This window comes from Pyxicephalus adspersus, chromosome 4 (assembly GCF_032062135.1).
Source record: "Pyxicephalus adspersus chromosome 4, UCB_Pads_2.0, whole genome shotgun sequence".
Lineage (NCBI taxonomy): Eukaryota > Metazoa > Chordata > Amphibia > Anura > Pyxicephalidae > Pyxicephalus > Pyxicephalus adspersus.
In genome coordinates, this window is record NC_092861.1 from 96,488,259 (window position 1) to 96,507,772 (window position 19,514).

The 19,514-nt window shown below is 36.5% G+C and overlaps 1 pseudogene; it reads left to right on the forward strand.

Moving 5' to 3' along the window:
* The window catches only part of LOC140329841 (scavenger receptor cysteine-rich domain-containing protein DMBT1-like), a 79,007-nt pseudogene that overhangs the window by 27,580 nt on the left and 31,913 nt on the right, over positions 1 to 19,514 (forward strand).

Sequence of the window (19,514 nt, forward strand, 5' to 3'; positions counted from 1 at the left end):
GAATATCTGTTTACTGGTGTACAAATCTAAAGGATCCTATCAATCAATGATAATGAAATGCCCAATCGCAAAAAGAAACAAACAGCCAATTTTGACAGACTGCCCAAGTGCTAATTGCAAGTGAATTGCTATCATCTGTGCGCATAACTATTTGAGCATATATAAGGGTGTGGGTAACCTTGCTTTCTCCTTTTGTCTTTTTAAAATGTTGTAAAATGTTGTCGTTTGTTTTGTGGGGGTTTGTTATGTGATCTCCTTTCCAATCTCCCAGGACAAACAGTGATTGTTTTTAAGCTGTTCCTTCCTCTGAATTATTTGTAAAGCCTAAAACAGCACAATTGTTTTATTTGTTTGATGTGCATAGTTGTGCGCCAAACTTCAGGAGCGTGTAGCTCATAGTTGTGCGCCACGGCGGACCCGCTACGTGTGCTTGAACTGTTTTATCAGTTGAAAAATGCACCGCACTTTTGCAAAGTCCTCATTAAGGTAAGTTTGTTTTTTTTTGTGTGTATTTTGCATGTTTTGCTTCCTATGCACTCATGTATGTATGGACATGAGTGCACATAAAGCCAAACCTGTATGTATGCATTTAGATGTGTGTACATATACATAGAAAGGAGAAATTAGAAGAGGACTTTTTGGACCCTATTGCTTCACATTGAAAAGATTGCCTATTTCTTCCTATGATTTCAGATATCATGGGCTTGGCTACAAGCAACATTCATGGAGGATATTGCTTCCGGGTAAAAGAAGGAATCCACCTTTATGTGCTTCCACCACCAAGCTGAGGGGAGTAAGTCAATTTTATATATAGTGGGCCAACATCTAAAATGCCATTCAAATCTGCAAAAACCCCCTGAAGGGATGGAAAAGCAAGACAATGTTTGGCACAAAGTGGATTTGGCCTTGGAACTTTGATATACTAGTACTATTTATTTTGTGTAAACACCTAAATAATGCATACACTCCAGTATTTATGAGCATTAAGTTAAGCAACAACACATCTGTTCATTTCTAAGAGTGCCTGACCCTGCTTGTGAGCTTGGCAATCAATGTGCTTTGATGTTGTGCTTGGCAAGCTGGACCTCCTTCCATCACCATCAGGTGCGTTAGAATGAGTATGCAACTCAGCTGGACAACTAATTGACAACCAGTTTGGACAGCAAATGGAAGTGTGTTTGTATACAATAGGTCTAAGATCAGGCAGCACAGCACAATGACAACAAACCTATAACACAACTACAAATGAACACAGGAGTTGTGTGGGGACAAATCAACATGAGTGCAAATGTCAGGCTATAAAAAAAAAAAAACAGACAAAAAAAGAAATAAAATACCAATATGTGACAAAGGCAATGAGGGGGTTAAGTAGGAGTTTGGTGTGGAAACCATGCAGACATTTGTACTCAAAACTTGTGGAAAAAATGACAACACATTGCTGAAGAATAGCTAAACTACAGAAACTGGCATTACAAACCAGGCACCAAAACATTACAGCAACAGATAAAGCTAACAGTCATGAGCATTACAAAAAATCACATCAATGCATACCATCCAAGCAAACTTTCTCCCCCCCCCCCCCACACACACACACAAACCAGTCCAGTTAAAATAGTACTAATTAAAATGCATATGTATTGCATAAGTGTATGCACAAGTGAAATCACTAAATGTTCCTTAATACATGTATTATAACATGTTTTCCTGTAATCCTTTACTAAAATATTTGATTTTTCTAAAGTCATACTGGAACTAAACTTTTATGAGGTCACAAATGTTTGTTCACATATTTTTTTTACACATACTATTGTGTGATGACATATTTAAAAGTGCAATTATATATCCAGCTTAATAGAAATGAGTCTGCAGTGTTGCAACCAAAAGAAAAAGTGAGAAGTGCAACAAATGTAACTATAAATGAAGCAAGTTTGTGATGGAGTAGAATGTAACATATAAAAGTAACACTTACAAAAAAAAATCAAGCATTAAAGATTCAAACTAACCTGTAAAATGGACTGGAGAACACAGAACAGCGTGCAGGTGTGCGCTAATCAATTGCTATCACCTCAGCTGAAAATTAACAGCCTTAATTGGCGTATTCGCAATCTTTGCGGGGAAACCAGCAGGCGAGTTCACTAGAACTCGGGCTCGACTCGCGGTAATAGACTTCGCCGTCCGGCGTGTAAATACGCGCGTCAAGCGTACCCGCATTGAATCAGGGCCAATGTCTTCCTTTGCTGCTTAGCTTTAGGGCTGATCCTTAGGGCTGCAGTTCTGTCACTCCTCCCAGCATGATGTGCCAAGCTCATAGGAAATTGTAAAGTAAGTTCCAGGTTATCTTCTGAATGCTTTCTCACAGCAGCAAACCACTGCATCTGGGAGGACATTGCATGTGGTGTCCATCCAGGGCAGCCCAATGCAGAATTAATGGGGGGTGAGTGGTACTACTGACAGCACCACTTGTTCCAATAGACAGATTTTATTCTGTAACTTTGTTTCTCCAAACCTGTCCAGGACACTGCCGGCTTTGTTAGGTGCCCTTCTTTTTTCCAAAAAAATGAACTGTCCACACTCTACACAATATAAAATGTTCATAAAACTTAATTTGCTAAACCGCATCCCTTGAAGGAAGCCAGGCAACTAGTATTTTAAAAATCCCAGGAGCTGCATGGGATCACTTGCTTGCTGCCTGTCTGTATCTTTTCTATTTATAATCCTGCCAGCAGAACTAAATTAGAAAAAGATACAAAGTATAATATATAGGTATAACCATACTTTGCAAACATAGCTCACCAAGAGCTTTCTCTTATTTGTATAAGAAGCCCACCCTAACTGTCTAATGACAGTCATACAACAAAACACAGTTTTTATTATGTTTATGTGTCGGTAATTTTATATTGCCGGCCTTGCATAGGAAATAGAAATATCAGCCAAAGCCTTAATGTTGCTGAAGCGGAGCAAACTATGACAAGACAGAACTTTTACTTCTAAAATTCATGGTGTCACGTAAGCAGCATAGAAAATTCAGTAATGTTTTTTTTTAATTGACTGGTTTTATTGAGTGAGCAAGGTACAGTGGATATAAAAAGTGTACACACTAGTGTTGGTGTTCGAATTTGGGTTGTCCTTATATTCGACCCGAATATGGCTGTTTGAATTCGGATAGACCTGACCCAAAAAACATGCGATTCGACTGCAAAAATTTGTGAAAAAAAATTTTTTAAAAAAATTTAAAATAATCTTAAATGAATTTAACTAGTGTGTGTTTTTTTTTTTTTTTTTTTTTACAGGTTATCCCACAATGACATTATGAATCATAATGTCATTTTGGGATCCCCGGACCATGGGAACTTTGGGGTTACAGCTAATTGGAAGCACGTGCCTTCAATTAGCTGTAACCTTAGGTGATACCAGGGCAATAGAGGTTCAATGGGGAAAGGTATCTCCATTCATCACCTCTACTGCTCTGTGATTGGTTGGGGAGAGGACAATATATATACACATTTATATACACTAATAAAGAGCACCTGTCACATCAATATAAAAGAGCACCTGTCACATCAATATTAAAGACCACCTGTCACATCAATATTAAAGAGCACCTGTCACATGAATATTAAAGAGCACCTGGCACATGAATATTAAAGAGCACCTGTCGCATCAATATAAAAGAGCACCTGTCACATCAATAATAAAAAGGACCTGTCATATCAATAGTAAAGAGGACCTGTCACATCAACATTAAAGAGCACCTGTCACATGAATATTAAAGAGCACCTGTCACAACAATATTAAAGAGCACCTGTCAAATTATTAAAGAGCACCTGTCACATGAATAATAAAGAGTACCTGTCACATGAATAATAAAGAGTACCTGTCACATGTATATTAAAGAGCACCTGTCACATGAATATTAAAGAGGGCCCGTCACAACAATATTAAAGAGCACCTATCACATGAATAATAAAGAGCACCTGTCACATGAATATTAAAGGGCACCTGTCACATGAATATTAAAGAGCACCTGGCACATGAATATTAAAAAGCACCTGTCACATCAATATAAAAGAGTACCTGTCACATCAATATTAAAGACGACCTGTCACATGAATAATAAAAAGGACCTGTCACATCAACATTAAAGAGCACCTGTCACATGAATATTAAAGAGCACCTGTCACATGAATATTAAAGAGCACCTGTCACATGAATATTAAAGACGACCTGTCACATGAATATTAAAGAGGACCTGTCACATCAACATAAAAGAGCACCTGTCACATGAATATTAAAGAGGACCTATTACATGAATAACAAAGAGCACCTGTTACATGACTATTAAACAGCACCTGTCACAACAATATTAAAGAGCACCTGTCAAATGAATATTAAAGAGCACCTGTCACATGAATAATAAAGAGTACCTGTCACATGAATAATAAAGAGCACCTGTCACATGAATATTAAAGAGCACCTGTCACATGATTATTAAAGAGCACCTGTCACATGAATAATTAAGAGCACCTGTCACATGAAAAGTAAAGAGCACCTATCACATGATTATTAAAGAGCACCTGTCACATGAATATTAAAGAGCACCTATCACATGAATATTAAAGAGCACCTGTCACACGAATATTAAAGAGCATCTCTCACATGAATATTAAAGAGAACCGGTCCGATCAATATTAAAGAGCACCTGTCACATCAATATTAAAGAGCACCTGTGAAATCAATATGAAAAAGGACCTGTCACATGAATATTAAAGAGCACCTGTCACATGAATAATAAAGAGGACCTGTCACATCAATATTAAAGAGCACCTGTCACATCAATATTAAACAGCACCTGTGAAATCAATATTAAAGAGGACCTGTCCCATGAATATTAAAGAGCACCTGTCACATGAATAATAAAGAGGACCGGTCACATCAATATTAAAGAGCACCTGTCACATCAGGATTAAAGAGGACCTGTCACATCAATATTAAAGAGCACCTGTCGCATGAATATTAAAGAGCACCTGTCACAAGAATATTAAAGAGGACCTGTCACATCAATATTAAAGAGCACCTGTCACATCAACATTAAAGAGGACCTGTCACATGCATAATAAAGAGGACCTGTCACATCAATATTAAAGAGGGACTGTCACAACAATATTAAAAAGCACCTGTCACATGAATAATAAAGAGCACCTGTCACATGAATATTAAAAAGCACCTGTCACATGATTATTAAAGAGCACCTGTCACGTGAATATTAAAGAGCACCTGTCCAATCAATATTAAAGAGGACCAGTCACATCAATATTAAAGAGCACCTGTCACATGAATATTAAAGAGCACCTGTCACATCAACATTAAAGAGCACCCGTGAAATCAATATTAAAGAGCACCTGTCACATGAATAATTAAGAGCACCTGTCACATGAAAATTAAAGAGCACCTATCACATGAAAATTTAAGAGCACCTGTCACATGAATATTAAAGAGCACCTATCACATGAATATTAAAGAGCACCTGTCACATGAATATTAAAGAGCACCTATCACATGAATATTAAAGAGCACCTGTCACATGAATATTAAAGAGCATCTGTCACATGAATATTAAAGAGCACCTGTCCGATCAATATTAAAGAGCACCTGTCCGATCAATATTAAAGAGCACCTGTGAAATCAATATTAAAGAGGACCTGTCACATGAATATTAGAGAGCACCTGTCACATGAATAATAAAGAGGACCTGTCACATCAATATTAAAGAGCACCTGTCACATCAATATTAAAGAGCACCTGTCGCATGAAAATAAAGAGCACCTGTCACAAGAATAATAAAGAGGACCTGTCACATCAGTATTAAAGAGCACCTGTCACATCAACATTAAAGAGGACCTGTCACATGCATAATAAAGAGGACCTGTCACATCAATAATAAAGAGGACCTGTCACATCAATAATAAAGAGCACCTGTCACATGAATATTAAAGAGCACCTGTCACATCAATTTTACGGGGAACCTGTTGAATGAATAAAAAAGAGGACCTTTCACGTCAATATTAAAGAGGACCTGTCTTGAATAATAAAGGGGACTTGTATATAATAAATAAATATAATTATCATACCCGGGAGTTAATCCTAAGAATTACAAGCCCACAATATAAACAAAAATTTCTATGCAAAAAAAATAGGATCACTTTTTGCATCAAAAAACTGACAGAATTAGAACGCTAGGAGGTTAAGCTGATTTTTGTGTTTTTTATTTAATTTTATTAAAAGTACATTTTTTTTTTTACATGATTGTGTGTTTCAAACTTTTTTATATTCATTATATCTACTAGACCCTTGTTCAGACATATTTCTGTAACTTACAGGTCTACAATTTAAAAAACAAATTGCATGAAAAACAGTGTACCGCTTTTGGTACAGAAATCTAGACATCAGTGTAACGGCCAGGTGGTTAATGGTAATGAGATAAAATGAGTAGATAATATGATTATAATGCTTAGGATAGTGACAAATTACCTGGTTAAGTGTGAGCATGGAAAATGCCATGCATAAATTGGGCGAATAAGTAGTAATTATGCTTTGATAATACATAGAACGAGGTACTAATATGGTTGCAGGTTTGTTATTCTAAGGAAAGTATTAGAAAGAATAAAAGGTCCAGAAGTCCAGTGGATTAGGTGAGGAAATTACTTACCAATAAATAGTATAAAGCATCTATGCAAGTCTGCAGTGTTAGCAGTTCTCACATAGCAGCAGCAGGGGGCTGCATGGTGTACATTACCCAACTAATAAAAGCGAGTTGGCATGCTAGATGCATGCTGATTAGGAAAATAGGGCGTTTCTGCCCTTAGTCTTGATGTGCTTCCGCTCTTAGCTTGGTTTAGTGTGCATGTGCCGGCAAACGTGTCAGCCACACATGCGCATTGAATATTGAATTGCACTTCTGCCCATAGTGCCTTTTTGAAATGCATGCTAATACAGTTGTATTTTGCCATAACACCCAAGTTTTCCTTTCATCATTTTGTAACTAATTGTGTCATTTTTGGAGTAGCAACCATTATCATTGATACTAGAAAGGTTGCTTTCATTACTTTCAATACATCCCTGGGAGACATTAAATCTGGGCCATTCCAAAACTTTAATTTTCTTTGGATGAAGCCAGTCTTTTGTTGATTTGGATGAATGCTTGGGGTCATTGTAATGTTGAAAGGTAAAATTCATCTTCAGCTATCAAGCAGACACCTGAATGTTTTGGGCTGAACGTGGCTGGTATTAGGAACTGTTCATATTTCCATCCACCTTGACTTAAGTCTTAGTTCCAGCTCAAGAAAAGCAACCAATCTTTTAGAATTGTGGCCAAAAAAATGAAAATGTTTTTTTTTTGTTTTTTGTTTTTTTTACTTCCAACTCTATCCCATGGTCTAGACATATGGAGAAATCTGGAGATTGTTATCACAAGCAGTATACAACCAGTACTTGCCATACATTCCTGCAGCTCCTTCAGTGTTTCTGTAGGTCTCTTAGCAGCCTCCCTGACCAGTCTTCGTCCTGTCTTTTCTAGGTTAGTTGTCCCAGATGTTCTCTACTTTTTGATGACCATATTCATGGTATATCCAATGCTGTTGATATTTTTTTGTACCCTTCTCCTGACTGATACCTTTTAACAATGATATATCTTTAAAGCTTTGTAAGCTCTCTGTGAAATGTGGCTTTTGCTGTAGCAGGCAACTAAGTATATATCTGGAAAATCAGACTATGGCAGCTGAACTTTAATTGGAGTTAATCAGTCTTTTTAATTGATATAGGGTGTGTATCTAGGAAGAATGAATGCTTTAATTTATTCAACAGTGCTTCAACAAGCTATTAGTTAAAGTGTACGCAACCCTTTTATCTAAGGTTAAAATTCTGTTGTTTGTTTTTTTTTTTTTTTAAATGCAATACCCTTTAAAAAAAAAAAAAGGTGCAGCACCTCCCCCTAATTTTCAAGGAATGGGAGCGCAAAGCCACCCGGGATACCTACGTCACGCATCCCAGGAGGCTCTTAGGTGCTTCGTCTGCGCATGCCCGAAGAGCTTTTCAGTGCAAAGAGAACATTTTTTTTCCCATGGTACGTCACCCGATTTCGCGCCTGGGTCGGCTGACGTAAGATGAAGAACCCGGAAGAAGTGCCGAAGATGGCAGCGCCCTGAACACCGGTTTCGGGACAGATGCCGAAACGACGTGGCACTTTTCAGTTTAGTTCCTCTTTAAGGGTATGCACACCTATGCAACCAGCTTATTGTATGTTTTTTATTTTTCATTTTTTCCCCTACCAGAATTGTTTGTTTTTCAATTGAATTGTACAGGTTATAGGGTCACAGTAAAGGTGGAAAAAATTTTGAAATTATTAAGGTGTCATTTTTTTTTACATGACACAAACCTGGCATATAAACAGGTACATGTTCACTTTTTAAATCCACTGTATGTCCTTAACAAAAATAATCACTCCGATATGCTCTGGTCCTCATCCTGACAGTTAGGTCTCTGTGTTGCAGAAGCTGCTACAGCAGTTCCTGTGTGGATGATGCTTGCAATGCCTCCAATTTGTACAGCATTGTGGAGAAAAGTCTATTTATAGGCTCCCAAAAAGTCTTCTGCTGAAATCCACAGGGATACTGACACTTTTAGGTTTCCAGTGGGTCTAACTGGTTCTTTTTAATGCTCTTTTAAATAGATCTCTCTATATTCTTATTGTATCCCTTAATGAGAGAAGATTAGCAAGAGAGGCCATTCAGAGCTAAGGGAGATCACCAATCCCATATATGTCTTCCACAGATTTTTTGATCAGGGGTTTTCATGTGGGCAGCTAGAAATATGGGGCCTAATTTATTAAGGCCCCTCACGGCTAGAGAAGATACTTTTTTATCAATGAACCTGGGTGATCCAGCAAACCTGGAATGGATTTCTTAAAAGTTATTTGCTATTTGTTAGCAAATCTTTTTAATACTGGACCAGATCCATTTCAGGTTTGCTTAATCATTTAGGTTCACTGATGAAAGTGTATGTTCCCCAGCCTTGGGGTGGTTGAATAAATCAAGGCAATAGTGTTTTTACTGTCTTTATTTACAGCTTTGCCTTTGTTCAGTTATTTTTGTATAGTGCCAGAGTCACTTTTTTAGGATGGCTTCTATGCAAGGGAAAGTATTTTTCCATACATTTTGAAGTGTCCATACAGGTGAAGTGTCGACATGAAAAACACACTGTTTACACTTTAAAATAAAAGTGTATACAGCAAACTTACAAAAATACAGGCTAATAATTCAGCAAACTGATTCTTTCATTTGCAAAAGAATATGACTGTACAACTTGTTTGTGACTAGGTATTGTTTACAAAGTGAATTTTTTAAGTTCACCTGAATATTACTTCGAAGGAACTAATTATTTGGGCATGATTTATTAAAGCTCTCCAAGGCTGGAGAGTATACACTTTCATCAGTGAACCTGGGTGATCCAGCAAACCTGGAATGGATATCTTAACCTCCTGGGCAGTTCATTTCTGTCTGGTTTTTTTATGTCTAAATGCGGTACATAGTTTTTCATGAAAATTTATTTTACTATATAATATAATAGTATGAGTATAATAAAGTTTAAAACACAAAATCATGTCAAAATAATAAATTAAAAAAATTTAAAAAAATTAAATAAATTTTTTAATTTTTTTTTTAAAATAAATAATGAATATACTCATACTATTATATTTTACTGTATAATAGATGTTCATGAAAGACAATGTACTAGTTTTACACATGTAAATCCACTGTATAGCATTTATTACAATTATTTGGTATTAAATGCAATACAAATTAATTTGAATTTCCCGACCCGCCCTGAACGGAACGTCAGCACGCAACGACATCACCGGGAACTCCCCAGTGACTCATCCAGTGCAGAGGAAGCTGCCGGAGGAATGAAGAAGACTCGAAGGACGATGAGGGATGCCAGCGGATCAGGTAAGCACTGCATTTGCTATTGTTTCCATAGGTTTACCTACCCTGAGTGTGAGGGGTTACCTCTAGTAGCATCTTTTTTCTACCCCGAGTCACACTCGGGGTTACCATCCAGGAGGTTGGAAGTCATTTGCTATTTGTTAGCAAATGCTTTCAATCCTGGACCAGATCTATTCCAGGTTTTCTGGATCACCCTGGTTCACTGATGAAAGTGTATCTTCTCCAGCCGAGGAGAGCTTTAATAAATTAGGCCCATTGCGCTAACTAAAGAGCCTATCCTTTTAGTAAATAAACCTTATTACGTTACATATACTATAACAACATACTGAAACTAAAAGAGTTGAGAATCGTCACACAATAAATTGTGTCTACAGCTTCTTGTCCACAATTACATCTTCATACCAGCTATAAAACACAAAATAGGATTGAAAACACGTTGATGCCACTTTTTTTTACACTTTTGAAAAGTGGTAATAAATTACTACATTTATGTGAATACCTACTTCAGGATATCCAACAAAAAAATCTGTGTCCTGCTTCTGTCTGTTCTAACCATAAAATGCATATTCATATATGTATATATATTTTATTTACAGTAACTCCAACACTTCCAGACTGGACAACACTGTACTAATGTACTAACATGTACTAATATTTGCTTTTTTATATTAATTTTGTTTCTGGGGTCATAACTAGCCCAACTTTCCCTAACAATTATTCACCTAATAGTTTTTGCGTATGGGAAATTGAGACATCAAGAGGGTATCGTGTGGAGTTGACTTTTACAAATTTTCAGTAAGTCCATAGAATATTTTTAACCTCTTTATGAAAATTGTGGTTTTCTTGCTGTCTCTTGCTTCAGTAGTTGTGGAGTTACTGCTCCAGAACAAGCATACAGATTATGAGATTGAAATCAAAATGCCTAATCTGCATACATACTTCAGATCAGTGACTAAGATATCATTGAAGGTATGTGCTTGACAACCAGGCACATAATTAAAAAACTATTTTATAAGCATTTTATATTGTGTACAATGTAGACAGTTCATTTTTTATAAAAAAAAAAAAAAAAAGAAAGGCGTATATACCTTGCTGACTTTACAAGTTGATTGCAAAGCCCCTGAATATGACAAAAAAGCATGCAGTTTCTGAAAGTATGGTTGTTTGGAATTTTTGGTAAGTCACTGACTGTGAGCTGACTAGGATGGAAATTTCCCTCACTTTGAGATTTCCTTTTTCCTGTTTCACCTTTAGAACAAGAAGTAAAGGGAAGGCTGTAAAATCTAACCTCACAGAGGACTAAGCCATCCCCTCAATCTATCCAAGAAGAAAAGACAGAATTATTTTGCAACATTTCAGCTAATTTCCCTGATTGCTAATTGCTTTAATCTAATTTATCAAGATTTGTAAGTCTACCATGTTGTGAAGCTGAATTGTAAAAGAGAAGAGTCAAAAGAGAGAGTAAAAGAGAGAGTCAAAATACAGGATATTATGGGGTATTTCTGGTATATAGTGGATAATACCTAATGTGCACGTTACTTTCATAGCCTGGACCAATGAGTCATGTTTTCTTTTCAATTACATAAATCAGGGTCAATGACTTAACTATAAAGATCTGCTAACGTTTTCAAAGGTCCTATGCCTCGATAGCTCTGAACTGTTGATGACACAAGGTGGGCCTATATAATATTAGGCAAGTGGTTTTAATATCTGGACCAAATACTTCAGATTTATCTGGATTAATTTCCAATGTGGATCTGACTGAAACTGATACATCATGTGAAGTTAAAGTATCAAGTTTGACCTGATTTTAACTGGTTATAATATATATATATATATATATATATATATATATATATATATATATATCAGCTCTATATAAAGGTATTATTACCCTGTCCTAGGCCCTGTCCTAGGCTCTTTATTTGTGTCAGCCTATACTTCTGTTTTATGTTTTGTTCTTAGATTAGAAACATCATATAACTGTGCCCAGGATTGGGTAAAACTATTTGATGGACCTTCCCAAAATGATACACTTCTGGAAACACTTTGTTATCCTTTATACTACACTACTTACACCTCATCGTCTAATATCATCAGAATTGAATTCAAAAGTAATGATTATGTTCAAGGATCTGGATTTAGTGCTACCTTTTCATCTGTTGTGCCAGGTAACTAACTAAATATTACCCACATTTTGAGCAACAGAAAGCTAAATAAACACTAACAAATTGTGAAATAGTTAGCTAATACACTGTTTCATGTCAAAGTGAGAATGGATCTTTGATAATGGACTTAAGCTAATTGCAAAGTAAAACACAAAATACTTGACTGAACAAGTATACACCTCATTAAGTTGATGCATTTAGTAGACACATTTTTGCTCACAATTAGGGAAGTTAAAAGTATATTTCTGTTGAGCAAAAACCTCAAATGTTTGGTGTTCAAAATCAATAAAACATGAAAAGAAGTAAAAGCAGTCACCATTATTAGATGATAAATTACTAAACTTATGCACCTTCATATGCAAAATTTCTTCAGTGCTTTTTAATGTAATAGCTTTTTTACTATATGCAGGTTAAACAAAGCACACTCCAGGTAAATATATTGTATATATATGTATGTATATACCCTTGAACAAATGACAGATAAAACTTATGTGGAAAAATTCATAATTTCAAAATCTAAATTAGGGGAAATGCAGATTCTAGAAATGGTAATCTCTTACATTTACCACTACTCCGAATCCTTGAAATTACAGTTAGGTGTTACAGATTTGGTGTCTCATTAGGGAGCATGCTGGAGAAACCTGTCTTATTAAAACCTTAGATACCATTTTTATTGATAATCATGACAAGATCAAAAGGACTCACTAATTCTCAGAAAAAAGAAAGAAGATGCCTAGGAATCTAGTAAGGGATTCAAAAAGATTACCAAGTTACTTCAACTCAGTCAGTTCACTCTATTTCAAATTATTTGCAAGTCATGTACAGTTCCAATAACTGCTAATTTGCCCATGACTGATTGCATCAGGAAATTCTAACCAACACCTGGCTTTTAATGCAAAAACAAGTCTCCAAGAACTTGCAGGGACCTGAAGGTAATTCTTGCCACATTTAATGTCAAAGGGTTGGTCTTTTCAAAACTCTGATTTGAAACCCATTAAACGTTTTTATGGGATTTGAAAGAGCAGTTTTTGGATGGGAAAGTGGTCAATGTATTCAGAGGCTAGTGGGAAGTTTTGCAAATTTATGCAATGTAGTTTCTTGTATAAGCTTTAAGGATAAGGTTGTTATTTATTCATGCTCACAGTACACTGTGCATTAATTCATGTGTTTAATAAATAATCAAAAATGGAAAATGCTCCCTATGTAATATTCAGCAATATTACATATAACTGTAGGCATTGTATGAAAAAAGATACAATGTGTGCCTGTTAAAAAAAGTCAATAATTTGTCTGGAAAACATTGTGATGCTAATAAGCTAAAATCTGATGAACACTCAATGTAATATAAAATTGTAAAAAAAAAAATTTATACACAGTCACTTTATAAACACAAGTTTTTTTATATTTATATAAGTTTATATTTTTTTCTATATTCAAACGGGACACAGTTCTGTGGGCTGTACATTCCATTTATAACATGCATGACTGTATAGGGGATCTATAATACTTTTTTTTTGTCAAGCCAAATAGGGTGAGGGAAAGGGGGAGCACAGAAACAAACCATTCACTGACTCCTAAAACTAACAATGTATTTGTAGGCAGGGTGAACACCAAAAACATTTTTGGTGTTTGACTTAGATCATTTATTTGCATGTATGCTTAAAAATGATCAGTGTGACTCTGTAGTTGAATTAGGTTTAAAACTGCAACTTCAATACAAATGTATAACAGAAATTTGGCATTTTCTTCAGTTATTCTTTAAGCTTTAAAATATTTTGTTTTTGTCCTTCCAAGCACAGGTGTGTTACTTCAAACATCCAATCATGTGTTTGTTGTTCATTTATTTTTTTAATTTCTATAAATTATTGGGTATTTAACTAGAAATAGTGACAGTTTACTGAGTGAACATTCTCTCCTTTTTCATTAAATCATCCTCAATGTATCAACAGACTCACTGAAAGCAATGCATGTGGCTGAAAATTTTTATTTAAGAACTTAAATGCAATACATTTTCCACAAGCCACTTTAATAGTAAAAAATGTAAGCAAGTAAAATGCAAAAACCATACAATAGCCCAGAATATGTGCTTACTGAAACTATATGATCACTTCTATAAATGTTTCAACCTAAAATATTTGTCTTGCCTAAAATCTACCCGATTCGACTGGAGTGTGGCTTGGACGGATGTGCTGGATGTGTGGAAATTTATAATGGAATTGAATAGGGAACAGTATGTAATGACTTATGGACCATCAATATTGCTCATGTGGTGTGTCAACAGCTTAGGTGTGGATCTGGCAGCAATAAATTATGCTTTTTTTGGACCCAGTAACGAGAAGTGTTTATCTTGATGATGTGCAGTGTGTTGGATATGAGCAGAATCTTTACCAGTGTAACCATAATGGATGGGGTCATCATATCTGTGGACACCATGAAGATGCAAGTGTCATCTGCTCAGGTATATGATTGTCTTTCTCTAACACTACATATTTTTAATGCATTGAAAGATATGCTTTATAATATATTTAATTTAAACATGTTAAATATATTTTGATACACATATTACAGGCAGCACTATGAAATTTAAAATTTGGGGCAGGGGCATGCGTCTAGCTAAGATGGCTGACATTTAGACTAGCTCCGCTCTGACCTGGACTCGAGCACTGCTCCACCTATCCACCTTCTGCATTGGTAATCCCATCCTGTGGAGAGATCCTAGACCTCAGTGATCCTGCCTGAGATGAGCACTCTGGAGAAACTTTGTTCTAGAAAATGGAACGACTGCAACCTTTTCCTTCGCAGCCCTCCCAGGGTGGCACCAGTCCAATACACAGGAGACTCTTCTAATGACTGCCAGCCTTTCTCCCTTAAGTGTTTCACCCAAGGACAAGCTGAAAATCAGAACACTGGCAAGCCTCTCTGAGATCTCCCAAGCTACACAACAACTGGCCTCAGATATCTTAAAGGAGATTAGGGATATTGGGCAATGCACTAATGCCCTGGAAACCTGTATGGACAAGGAAAAGGATCTAGAATCCATACAAGCCCTCTGTGATAAACAGGAAGACTTGGAAAACAGATCACTGCACAGTACCTTGAATATTAGTGCCCTGTAGATCTACAATGGACTCAGAGATCCCCCTGTCATGGAACGACTGGTGAAGGAGTTTGCCCCTGACCTCACTGTGGATTGACTGGAGCTTGACAGTGTCAATAGGGCCCTTACACATAAACATGTGAATGCCCCCCATAGGGACATAATCATAAAATTGCATTACTTCGCTGCGCGGGAGCATGTCCTGAAGATTGCCCTGTACAAGGACCACTTAATGTGTTTGTAAGCCGTGTACCGGGGGCTTTCTAGGATACAGCGAAGTCACAAACAGGAAAGGCAGCACTGACACCAGTTTATGTAAAACAGAACGTACTTTACTGAGTAATATAACAATAAACAAAATTCCAAACAATAAGACAAAGAAAATACATTACATACACTCATCCCAGAGGACAGCACAGCGCCCTTTTTCAAAATTGGTTCTTATAACCTGCCACACACATAGACCCTAACTTACTAACTACTGCAGGTCTAATCTCAGTCTCTGGTATTTCAGGCGCCAATCCTATAATGCGGTGCATGCACGATTTTACTGACCCGGGTCTTGTTCTGGATCCATTAATGTCTTTCAACTGAACAACAGCAACAAGTCTCTTCAGCAAACATGAGGTCCTGCAAGACAGACAGCGCTCCGTTCCTCAGCTCCTTTCAGCCTTTCTGGAAAACAATCCTCTTTCCTCTGGACAGGATCTGCCTTGGACGGTGGTCAGCCTCACTCAGCTACAGCTCCTGAGACTCTAGGATGTGCTGACACTTGGATGCGAGCGGATTCTGTTTCACACACAGTCCTTGCAAGATGTCTGCTCTCCTGCTTCCTGCTTCCTCTCTCTTTTTCAGAACAACCACACTTCCTATCAATATAAAAAAAAACTGGCAACCTGTTTAGCTGTGTTAAGAAACAGCGGCATCTTGTGGCTGAAATGCAGAACGACAGTAGTCCTATATTTAATTACAAACATTGAACAGTGAGTGCTGTTTTCTCAATCTCACATGTTAAGGCAATGATTACCATGTTTTTGCTGATCTGGCACAAAGCACAATTCTGAAATGTAGGGCTCTGTGCGCCTTCCTGCGCATACATCAAAATAACGAGATACGTATAGATGGGGATTGCTCTTCAAGGTAATACTCTCTCACTAAGGCAAGGAGTTTCTAACAACTTCACCTGCATCTACCAGAAAATGCTTTCGTGACCTGGGCTTTCTATTGTCAGAACTAGATCCCACCTCCTCACCTAGTTCTGTGCAGTCTTCCTCAAGTAATCTCTCTCAATTCTTTGTACATCATCTTCAGGTGCAGAAATTCCAGATAGTCTCCAAGCATTGAGAACACATTCCCCCTGCTGACTTGTCATATGCCTGACACGTTATTCAGTGTCCTTTGGTTCTTCCATGCAGTCTTTTCACGACCTGCTACACTCATCAGTGATTCCTGATCTCTTCAACTTTAGATAATACTTTCACCTTAAAGATGGGACATTTTGTTTTTGCCAGGTTGTTGTCATCCTGTCGGACCTTCTTCTCATGGTGTGGTTCCCCAGTACTCGTGGTTTGTTTTCTTTATGTACTTCATTGTCCATTCCTTGTGGCACTCTTTACTCTTCTCTTGGCTTCTCTCTTTTTTTCCTTCGCCTCCCAGGTGAGTATAGGTGGGTCTATTTTCGGTCCCTCATGACATCTACATCCGTTCAATCTGTTTCCTATGGGCTTTAATCTCTTAATGTATTCGGGTACCTAAAACCAATGCTGGACATATGACCAGCATGACATATATGATAAAACCAATGCTGGCCTGTTTACAGGAAACTTCTTTTAACCAGGGCTTTGCTCCATCCTATTTTGTGAGGCTCTATCTTTCAAGTTGGAAGCTGATCTGGCCAAGGCTACTCAAACCTTTAATTCCAACCCTTTTCAGTCTAATTTACCTATTGTCCCCAAACTCAGAACAGAGCTAAACCTATGCCACATTGATTTGGTGCAGTGGCCCTGTGCCCACCATCACCCCACCTAGGTAAAAACTAAGACCAGTCCCTGTGCTGATAACCCAGTTAAGATTCTGGAGGATTTTAGGATCCAGCTTGCAAAATCGTACTCCCAATCTATCTCTCTGTCCAGAGACTATATGTTCTATGTACTTCGCAAATGAGGTTTTGGCAAGTCTTTCCTCATTTGGCTACATGCTATCTACTCCGCACCTAGTGCTGCAGTTCGGTACTCAGGCTTCCTATCAGAACACTTTCCTATCTGCAGAAGCACGTGTTAGGGCTGCCCTTGGATATGTCGTACTGTCCTATACATAATAAATTAAAGAGGGGCTTGGGGATCCTGGTATTGTATAACAATTATGCGACAGCCCACATAGCCTCCCTGTCTCAGCCACTACATGCCACTGTTGACCCAAAGTTGTGGGTCCTTTTATATATATCTGTCTGACTGTCAGACTGTCACTTTTTTCTTTACTGTAGAAATTCTTAGAACAACAAGAGCTCCATATTTTTTTAACAGGTATCAAAAGGAACAATTAAAGAAAAAAGAGGAAGGCTTTTAAACGGCACTTTTTAAATATTAGTTGTGAATAAAATTGTTAATTAATTATTATACACATAAAATGATTAACATATAATAGTCAGATTATGCTAATACAGGTACTGAACAATATAGTGGAGTAATCATTACATTTCAATTGCCATTCATATACTTATAGATATTACCTTACGAAATAGTGCAAATCTGGATATTCTGATATACACTTTAAAAACAATCATGATCCCTTTCAATAAAGAAGAAACATAAGTTTATTTAATTTGATAACTAACAACTGTTGTGTGTCTAAAACAACAAACTTTATCTCAATAAAGACTTACATGAATTATTATGTTGGTGTCTGCCTGTATTGGTTCCCAAGTGGAGAGTGAGTATTGTAATGAAGGTGTTTTTAGAGTACAATATATAAAGCAAGAAACTGGCAAAATACTCTGTAGGATGATGAATTAGAGAAAAGTTAGCATAAAAAATGTTTTTACAATATAATCCAGAACAACGTAGATCAATTAAACATACATCATATGTTCATATGTAAGAAAAATGGTTTCCAAGGATAAGTTTGATCTATTGATAACTTACGATATTAGGTAAGTGTCACAGTATGTTTAATTCTTTAAAAACAGTAGGCTTAGGTTGTTGATGATTCGCTGCATATTCTTTTGAACAAATAGTTTTTTCTAATGAAGAAGAATATGAGTAATGATTGCAGATGAATAGAATATATAATATATTAATATATAAAAAAGTGTGAATTTATTGAAAAGAAACCTACAAAATGATTCGTAATGGTGTTATAAAGTAGCAGATTCACTACCATAGAATCTGGTCCAAGAGGGGAGCCAGAAAGAAAGTAAAGGTAAGTCATCACGGTACACACACAACCAGAGTAATGTGTATGTCTGATTTTTTAATTCTCTGTGAATAAATAAGTTATTTATTCAAAGAGAATTCAAGAATCGGACATATACACTACTCTGCTTGTGTGTATGCCCTCTGGGTTTCTTCAGTGGTGTTTTTAAACCATATGAGAATACAGAAAACTAAGTATGTTTTAAAAGAGGTAAGTATATCAAAATTATATTTGTGGAGATAGTAAAGGTAGAGAGTTATGTGTATGTTATAAATATGCTGCCAATGAGGAAAGTTATAAAAGCTCTTGTGGTTGAATCAAGTAAAATCACTTACATGTTGGTAGGGCGCCGGGAAGTTCATTAGGAACAATTTGTACCAATGTTTAGGGAGTAATGATGTGCCTGGAAGGTACAAAATTTAGTAAGTTTAAGTAAAAAAAATAATAATGATCATGATATCATAGGGTATAAAATATTGTAATGTCTAGAGGGAACGTTATCATGATAAATAAGATTGAATTGTAAAGGATAATACTGATCTATACATATAATAAAATACATTAAATAATACTGATGACATACATAATTATTTTTTTTTCATTTTTGCATTTTAGTATTGCAAAAATATCACAACGTAAAAAAAAAGGAACAGAAAAAAGCACATAACATACACATAAATATATTGGTTATCTAGCAATACTGCAATTTGAAACAGTCATCATTAGTGTGAAGATTAGGAGCTAGCATATCGCCCATATTCTGGTGAATCATTCCCAATAATACCAAGTATTCTCAAATTTTTCATCTCTACTGTGGAGACCCACAGTGAGGGCTTCCAT